The following is a 10,241-nucleotide window of genomic DNA, read 5'->3' as shown; positions in this document are numbered from 1 at the left end:
GTTTTAAATTAGTTTCGTAAGCCCGATGTTGTATCAGCACACAGTTTTTTCTGTTAATGTAATAGCTTTATTGTTGATATATTAGGGAAAAAGAAGAAAATTTCTTTGTGAAACCTGCAATTAATCAGTTAAAGATCTACTATAAAATCACAATTTATTGATGGTCGCACAGAGGATACTGAAATGGTATTATTACTGATTTGGGAGATTTATACAGTTTATTATGTTCTATTCGCAAGCTGTAGACCTAGTCCCTGTAAGTTTCTGAATGTAATTGTATCAAGATGTTTATTTAACAATCAAAAATTTCCATAAGAATAATATGGGTAGGAGTATTATCATAAAAAGGAAATATTTACAGTAAATGGAAAAACACACTCATTCTCTGTTAGAATTTTTCTATAGATCTTGTTGATGTTGGCAGATTAGTTGCATATCTGGATTAATTTTTTGAAAATAACAGAACAGCAATAAAAAGGAAGTAAAATAAAACTTAACTATATTCTGTGTTTACAATTCTGATAGTAAAGTAAATCTGCTACTCTACTGATTTGAATCCTACTTATCCATAATTCTACCAGCACTATCTAGTCACAAAACATGTCTCTTTGAAAAAGACTACAGTTTGGGTTTAGCATCCCTTAATTCCTCTTCACTTCTCACACTCTCCTTTGTTTCCACTTTGTTTCTATGTCATCAGAACATGAACTGAAAAAAAAATGGATTTGTAAAATTATTCTCCATTTTTAATATACACTTAAGCATAAGAATTAAATTTTCAACAGTATTTTGATTGTCTGTAAGTAATTTCTGGTTTATCTTTTCTATAAAAATAGAATTATATTTTCTCTAAAAAGATTATATTTTCTATAAAAGAATTATTATCTTTTCTATATTTTATTTATCTCCTTAGCTTTACTGTAAAAATACTTCTGTCAATTGATTTGAAAAAAAACTTGGTGTGTCTTAGGTACGATTTTGTGAAGCTTATGTAAATTTTGCTTCTGTAACTGAACATAGATGAGCAAGATATCTCCAGCTTCTGACAAACAGTATTCCAATGATTATGATACACTCAATTTTGTTAATTTCTGAAAAAAAAAGGTCTTAATCTGTAATGTATATATATATTAGAAAGAAAAAATAATTAAATGTTTAAGCATGTGGGTTTTTTCTCATATGAAAGTTTTACTGACCTGAGGACAGTAACACCTTTGACTAAGGTTTCTGTCACAGAATTCTGTACTGAAACCTTTATAAAAGAGGTGATTTAAGTGAATAAATCTACAAATACATGTAACTTGATTACCATCAATGTCATTGATCTTCTGAGTAAGAATTTCTATTTTTAGACCTCAAAATGCATATTTCTACAGTTCTAGTCTGTCATACTTCTCTATTCCAGATAATCCTATTAATGTAAGCTGTGTTTATGTACATTCAGTCATTCATTTTTCTTCCATTAAAAGATATTGGATAGGAGTAACTCACAGGAAGAAAAGATAACAGGAAATTATGTTGAAACATTCATAAAAGAGAAGCAAGTTTCAAGAACCTTTGCCTAACATCCTCTTGACTTTTCATAAACAATTTCCGTAAAACCATTGCTCTTTATTTCCCTTAGTCAAAGAGCAGCCCTTCTGAAGTACATGGCTGTGTTTCTTTTTGAGCTGTTAAATTTATAGAGGACTCCAGATGCAAAGTGTGTTTAGATGCAGCCAATCCATATAAACAAAAACACTTCTTCCAAAAAACGAAAGGAAAGACATGAAGTCAAGTAACAGTTCAAGCTGGTGATTTTCAGAAAGTCTTTCTTTCCTCTTCTGCAAGAATGGAGCAAGATTTCACCCTAAACAACTATAATCAGTCTTTTGTGGTGATGACAATAAGTGAGAATTATTGTGAATGAATGAAATGTGTCAGGGGCTCAGGAAGTCACATACAACCTGCCTTCAAACAGGCCTCACAACAGTGGACTGATGAGTCCTTAAAAATAAGCAAATGCTTTGCCACTTTTTAAACAGAGCTCTTAAACCTTTTAGGAGTCCACTTGCATAACAAATAATCTCAGAATCAAAGGAAGAAAATACTATCCAAATTTTTGTGTGTTTTTTTCACTTTATAACTGCTCGCTAATAGGCAGGAGCACCTGTAAAATTTTTGCACATCTAGCTCTTTCACAAATGAAAATGTATGTAAAAATTTTTGGCTTTATATCTGCTTACATATTAAAGCCTATACTCCAGTATAATATTGCACACAGAGCTGCCTTAGTAACGCATATTTATTTGCTGGAACATAAAGATGCAGAGATTGTGTTACTTTGATCCTTAAAGCTGAGAAATATCTCAGGTTATTGCACTATAAGTCAACAAGAAGCCTCCTCTTCAATATGCTGATGATATTGACAGCAGAATTTCACCCTTTTTTACTCAAAAGGACAGTTCAGTGCATCTGTAAAATGGGTATAATGATTATTGCCTGCCTCAATGTGTTGCTTAGCTAAAAACTTTTGAGTGACTTCTGCAGATGACTCCCTGAGGCAATGACTTTGTGGAGTCTTTGAGACCCTGCAAAATTAACAGTTGAGCATAGTATTATTTTTTTTTAAGCAAACAATTCCATCTTGTCATAAAGCAAATTCTAAACCCATTTTCAGTGGTGCTTCTGAGCAGTTCCATGCATCTGGAATACCTAATCTTTGTCTTAAACTGTTAGCCATTTGCTGAACTTTTGAATCACGGGTTCTATAAACTGTTCAGGTTAGTGAAGCTCCACCAAGAAATGCTGCCAGCTATCTAACAGAGTTTTGAAGGAGAGGAAGGACTATTCTGCTCACCTGTTCTGAACTCCTGTCATAATTCCTGAAATAAAACTCTTTGTTCTTTTTCACCACATAAGCAAATGGTACCAAACTCAGCATTATCAGAATAATATTCATAGTACAGCCTAGATAAAGGTGAAGGAGGTCTGAAACAGATAAATAAGGCTGACAGCAATCATTTCTGAGAATCCAAGTATGGCAAAATATACACACACTATAAAAACATCTTTATCTTGTCGCGTAGAGGTAGAAGATGGCTCATTGCAACATGTGGTGCCAGTACAAGGGTTTCTAATGTCACACAGTGAATCAATTTTTAAATTAAAGAAAAAAAGTAATTTCATATTTTTAAAATCTGATAAGATTTCTCCATCTGCCATGTGCTACAGTTGACAGCTGCTTCCTTTTGCATAGCTAAGTTCAACATGACCTTAGCCAGAGTGTGTAGGGTATATGGCCATTGTTGAAAATATTAGTGGAAAAGTATTAAAGCTTGGCAGAATTTTCTTGGTTTTGCCTTCTGTCTTTTGCTCTCGTTAATACCCATCCTTTCTATACTGTTCCTGTCTCATATTTCTTCTCTCTGGTAGATGCCTTTTAAGAGTATCTTGATTCAGCTGTGGTTGACCTTTAATGGAGCAGTGCTGATTCACATCAAGTTTTTATAGGCCTGCTAGTTTCTGCACATATGCGGAGCAGGGATCCTCTTTGACCTACAGGAGTTACAGAAAGAGAGAGAAATTTTTGGGGAGGGAGGTTTAGTTGGTATTTGCTTTTAAAAGAGTAGTGCTTTCTTAAAAACAAAATAAAATAACAAACAAACAAAAAGTGTTGCCTTTTTTAGAAGAAAGAAATCCTACTCAAACTCAGGCGTGGCAAAAAAGTAAACAATTACAATGTTGAAATTAATATAAGCATAACCATATTTTTTCACATACACTAAGACTGATTACACTCTAACAGGAAAATATTTTTATTTTATATATTTTATTTTGACTTCTCCAGTCAAGTGTCAAATCATCATCATTAGTGACAACATCTGATTTGTCACAACCTCAGCATCAATTCCAAACACACACTGGAAAGAAGTTTTCATCTTTCTATTTTCATGCCCTACCTCCATCTTCCTTCTCTTCATTCTTTGTTCTGACATGCTCTTTTTTCTTAATATTCTCTTCACCACTGGTTTCTTTCTTTCTTCCTTATTCTCTCACTTTCTAATGACACTGCATTCAATTTCTTAAACATTTCTCTCGCCTCTGCTCCTCTGTCATTTTGTTTTCCATACATTTTTGCTCCATACATGTTTCTCCCACTGCTAAAGCCACATTCATCCTTTTTTATCTTTTCCCTAGACCACATCCTCCTCACCTTAACCACTCCTTACACATTTTATCCTACAATGGATCAAATGCATATGGTCTTCAGACCAGATCATATCTAGTCTCTCTCCTAGGCCTTCCATTCATTTTGGTACCCTTGACAACAGTGGGCATGATACCACGTCTTTACTGATTGCACTTGCACTTTGCCCAGAGTACATGTTAAGTATGGTCCTGGTGTTAGAACATATTTACTGGGCCACTTTCTCCAATGAGATTTGCTTTCTTTTCCAACCTGTCATGAAACTGAGTGGACTAGTGCATAGCAGACAACCTACAGGTAAGCTGGAACACTGTCCTAAAGATATCAGATTTCCCCTGACCTGCAGTTCAAATATATTACATGTGCAGATAGGATGTTGATCGAAAAATTCCTTATCTGCCAAATGTGTATTTGGCAGTGAAACTGTTAAAGTACACATTGCACTGCAGGATCTTGAGATGCTGAGTTCACCCTGTCCGTGTTTGTTTACCCAGAGAAACTGAAGCTGGGTGCAACACAGTTGGAAAAGTTGCAATATGTGGATCCAACTAACCATACAGCCAGAAATACAAATCTTACAGAGGAAGAGAACAAATGCTGACAAGTAGCTCAGGCTCTTGCTATACTTAGTCATGGTACATTTCTTCTCATGACCTGGGATGGAATGTGGGATTCTGAGCAATACAAAAGAAACCACAAGTAGCTTTAATAATGATTATATGCTCCAGATGAATGTTACAAACATGTAACACATACCATATAGGTGGTACCTATTGTGTTAATACTCTGACTTGCTTTCTATCTACACACACATATCACCCAATAACACTGTACTGTATGATGTACCTCTCATCTTCATACGTAATGGATGGCATATATCACACTACCGGGAAAAAATGCTAAGCCATGAGTATATTGTGCATGCTTGTTCTTAATGTAAGAGTTATTATTTATTGATGGCTTTTATTTGCCCCTGTTCAAAGAGAGACCACTGAACAGTGGACAACACATAAAAACTCCCCTCCACAGACCCTGTTTTTGCCTTCATGCATGAGAAAATATTGTACAAAGGGTTGTGGTCCATCTTTAATTCATCCCACTAATATTCTGGTTGCACTACCTTTCACTTAGGATTCTCTCATTTTGTATGTAGCCACTTTAACAAGTTTGTGTCTGCAGTTTTGAAAGTTGCAGTGTTAGCATTATGCAAATCCATTTCAGTGGTTTTTGTTTTGATCTGGTTTTTATTTTTTCCTATTGTAGTGAGGAAACCTCTCCTCAGAAGTACAATAAATTGAACGTGGTCAAAATATTCATCGTAACACAAAAAAATTTTGGCAGACTGACTTCTTCTAACTTTTCCCTGTTTGGACTTGGTCTCCTTTTTGGGTCTCCCTACTTCTTCTCTGACTGTTAATTTTGTAAGATTTATTTGCAGGACCAAGCAATAATACCCAGTTAAACCGGACATAAATTTTTGTTTACACATATTGACTCCCTTCGGCTGATTAACTCGACCTCTCTAACTTCCATGCAGACAACTCTGTATTTGGTTTTAAAACGAATAGAATGCTGTTTGGTTTTGATTGTGGTTGCCAATTTTATTATGCTTATTTAAGAAGCAATAAATATACTTTATAATGACCAAAGACGGGTGGTATATCCTCTGTTGGGTCTAAAGTAGATCACTGCCCGTCAGACAAGAGGACTACCAATCGTCAAACTTAGTGCCTTCCAGTTGTTATATTCCTTCATTTATTTGGTGTTCGCCGCCGATGTTTGGTCTAGTTGGGTTTTTGGGGTTTTTTTTGGTTTGGGGTGGGGATTTTTTGATTTTTTTTCTTTTTTTTTTTTTTTTTTTTTTTTTTTTTTTTTTTTTTTTTTTTTGGCATCTCCTGAAACCCCGTTGCGAAGGTCAGCGAGGCGCCGGGGAGGAAAGAGAGACTCTCGAAAAGACAGCTAGGCAGTGCCTTCTTCCGCACGGCGGGATTCGGAGTTGGTGAGACACTACAGCCGCTGCCGCGCGCGGGACAGGGGCGAGGGTGGCACCGGCGAACGCCCCGCCGCGTCCCAAGGAACGCGCTTCCACTGCGCCAGCAGGAGTCCTTTCGGCAGCAGCCGGGTCCGCCGGCACCGGGCGGGCTCGCGGCTCTCCCGTCGCTTTCGCCGCCTCGCCTCGGGCGGCCCGTACTGCCGGGAGCCCTGAGGAGCTTGTCGGCCGGGAGCGGAGCCGAGAGGATCCGCCCGCGCTCTGCCGCCCAGCCAGGCGCGATGTGCCGGGGTACCCAGCGCCCTCCGGCCGGGACCGGGCGTGCCGAAGGCGGGCAGCCGCCTCCCGCCCCCGCAGCCTTCGCGGCGGCCGCGGGCCCCGACAGCGCCGGCCCCCCGCGCCCGCCTCGGCTGCAGCTCTGCTGCCGTGATATGGTTACTGTCCCTGATGAGGACGACCTTATTAATATTTTAGGTGGGGGGGAGGGTGGGGTTTTGAGGTTTCCTCCTTTCCAAAGCCGCATTCCCAGAGACTGGGTTCTGGGCTGTTTTCCTGGGACGTGAAGAAGCGACCACGGTAGCAGCACTAAGACAGGACTCTGGTTGAGGGTATTTCGGAGAGGAAAATTTCCCAAGACAATCATCCTGCTTAAGAGTGGGTAGGTTTGGGGTGTTCCCTCCGCACTTTTATGACAGAACAGACTCGTGAGGGACAGGGTTATTCTGCTGCTCTGCATCCCCTCTCTCCCGGCAGTTTGATCCCCGACGTGGCATGGGCGCCCTTTGGGACCGGCGTGGGGCCGGGCTCGGGTCGTTGCCTCCTCCCCACGGCCGACACAGCCCCCATGGCCAGCGAGGGGAACGTAAGGGCCCGATCGCCCCGTCCGGACCCCCACCAGAGATGGGATTTGAAAGTGGGCCTGAAACTCCCTCGCTCCCCTGAGATTTCTGTTTACCCCGGAGACAAAATCGCCGCTGGATTTCCTGTCTTCGAACACTTCCTGACACGGGGAAGATAACAAAGGGGAAAGTTTAAAGCAATAAACATCCCCGAACTGCCTCGCTCCCCATGTGCGCCTGGGGCTGCCGGCGCTAAGGCCAGGCAGCACTCGGCTGAGAAGAAACTGGGCTTTTCTACTCCTCGGCCCGACCGTGCTCTGACATTTCTTTAACATCTTCTGGTCGTTTTCCTCTCCCTAGAATTTTGCGGGGATTTATTTTCCCCAGCTACCGAAGACCTTACTCCCCTGGCTAGGCTACCCATGAGAGCACGTCCACTTCTGCCTGGACAAAAAAGTGGGTGCGGTGATGCCAGCCGGTCCTGTGGAAATAGCCCAAGTTTTACTGAGCTCCGAGAAGTCTCTAGGAGAGAAAGAATTGCTGCTTTCTGCTTTTCTTTTTTTCTTCCGCCTTCTTTTTTTTTTTTTTTTTTTTTTTTTTTAATTAAACAGGAGCGGGATTTAATGAGCCTGATTGTATTACTAAAAGTCAGAAAGGCTTCCTGGGCGTGCAGAAGCCCACTGACAGGTTTTCTTCTGTTTTGATAGATTTAGTGCTGTTATGGTACACTTCTCTCTCACACGCAGTAGCTGAGACTTCAAGATTAAAGATCGCACACCTCTAGATGAGTCAAAGCCTACACCCCGGAGCAGCTAATTCATTTCGTGATTGATTTCCCCGCTGAGCTGTTTCCAGTTTCAGCGTTGAGCAAAACCTCTTCCCCTCTCGGTACATCCATCGCACAGGCTCCTCACCACATTCCACAAGACAGCGAGGGGAAATCTGAACCTCTGGGAACCTCAAATCCAGACCCTTCTTGCAAAGCATCTTTTTGGTCCAAAGCTCCTCAAGTTTTAAGCCGGAGCAGACTGAAGGAGACTTTGTGCGTGACCGATTGGCGAGGCTTTGCTGAGCTACCGCCATGCAGTGGGACAAAAATAGCTCTCCCGACAGGAGTGGGAGACTCGCTGCCTCCTGCGGCCAGGTCCCCTGGTCTGAACCCCGGGACAGGGACAACAACAAGCCCCGGAGGGGCGGGCAAGGAGTCCTTGCTACCCCTGCGCACCCGGTGCTCGGCTGCCGCAACGCAGTACTGTCTCAGCCCCTAGCAAGGACATCTCACCCAGCCCCTAGCGAACCCACTTCCTCTCTTCCGAAACCATCAATACCTCCTTAATCATTTCCCAAACCTGATTTTTTTTTTTTTTCTCACCTGGGAAGCCGTCCTAGTTTTCGTCATTAAGCAAACTCAGGACAGAATTTATAGCGGTTCTTTACGGGACGGAAAGGGTTAATCGCCACTGTCGGTTCGGGGTTTGCCTTTTTTTTTTTTTTTTTTTTTGCCCCCATTCCCTTCCCTTGGATGCATATAATCTCATTTGAGCCCCTCAACGTGATGAAAGCTATTGATTACTGTGTAGAGTCACCGAGTTTTAGCAGGCTTTCCCAGCCCCCATTCCAAAGTAAATAAATACGATAAGGGGAGGGGGGGGGACGGACATGTATTTTCGGAAGTGTCTCAAATATGTACAAATCTCGGTTTACGTCTTCCCATTCATGTGTATATTGATATCATAAAAGAGAAAGCCTTCACCAGGGTTTTTCTCTAAATATCTTATTCATTGAAATTGGCAGTTCCACTCATTATTCCACTCCCTTAAACCCGATTCTGATGCCGGCTAAATATAGAGCTTCGCCTTACTGGGTACGCGAATCGAATACACAGTAAGCAAATCAGTAGGACAGGAGGGGGAAAAAACCCCTTGATCAAAGCCCTCCTTTTCTTCCCAATCCTGGTTTGTGGGGCGGAGACAGGTTTCTCGCTTATTGCACACCATTTGCAAAGATCAAGCTTAAAATGCAGTCACCTCTCCCAAAAGCAGTAGTTAAACCAAAAGTTAGGCGGTGGGGGTTAATAGAATTACAACCAGATTTAATTATTTTCAATCAAGGGTGTAACAGTGAAAAATAAGATGTGTTATTTCAAATCTGGGAGGAGCCGTACTTTAAGCAGGTCAAATTTTTTAAAATATACACAAACATCCGAGGGGAAAAAATTGCATAGGATGCAGTACGGGGAAATACCTTCTCTCTTTGAGTCTCATAAAATCCTGGATATTTTTTTCTCCTCAGACATTGGGTAATTTTTTTTTTTTTTTTTTAATTACTCGGACATTTTTCCAGCTCGCACGAGGTCACCTCAGGGGGAGGCGGTGGGGGGGGGGGGGGCGGGGGGTGACAGAAGGAGGTCTGGGCATGCCCCGCGGGGAGGGGGTAGAGGATGACATTTGCCACGTACCAGGAGGAAAGACACAAAAGGTCCGACACGCGCCCACCGCGCGGGGCCGCGGTCGCTCGCCCCGCGGCCAGCAGAGGTCGCCGCGCTGCCTGCGCGCCCGGGCGCGGGGAGAGGCCGGGCGGGCACCGCGCTGCGCCCCGCGGAGAGACCCCGCACTGCCGAGCACCGCAACGCGCACCGCGACCCGGCGGGAGCGGCAGGAGCGGCAGGGGCACGGGCAGAAACCTGGCGAGGCTGCGCTGCCCCGGCCCGGCCCGGACCAGCGGCGCAGGGACGACACTGCAACCCGTGGATTTCAGTGAAATTGGCCATTATTAACGGTTTGCCCCAAACACGTGCCAGGCTGTCCGAAGCTGCCCGGCTCAGAAGTCTTTCAAACTGCATTTTGGTTTACTCATCGAACACAGAGAATCACAGCTATTATTCTGATACCTAATTGCCTAGGTATTCGTAATTATACGTATACCTAGTCTTTCATATATATGCATGTACATAAACACACCCGCATATATATATCACCAGTTTCTTGGGTGTGGAAGTGATCATCTAGAAGAGTTGCATTTCACACTGTTTATTTAAAAGTCGAATATGTAAATTAACTGTGTGAGCGTGTTTACAACCATATCTTTACCTCCTGACACTATCTTGAGATCATTTCAGGGTAGTTTAGTTATCTTCGCAAGTGGCAACATTGGGTCCCACTTCTTGTTTGAAATAAACCTGGAGGGTGTGTTTGCTCTCTCAGCTTCGGAAAGGAAAACATCT

The sequence above is a fragment of the Coloeus monedula genome, assembly GCF_965178545.1.
Source record: "Coloeus monedula genome assembly, chromosome: Z".
Classification (NCBI taxonomy): Eukaryota; Metazoa; Chordata; class Aves; order Passeriformes; family Corvidae; genus Coloeus; species Coloeus monedula.
This window is presented reverse-complemented; position numbering follows the sequence as displayed.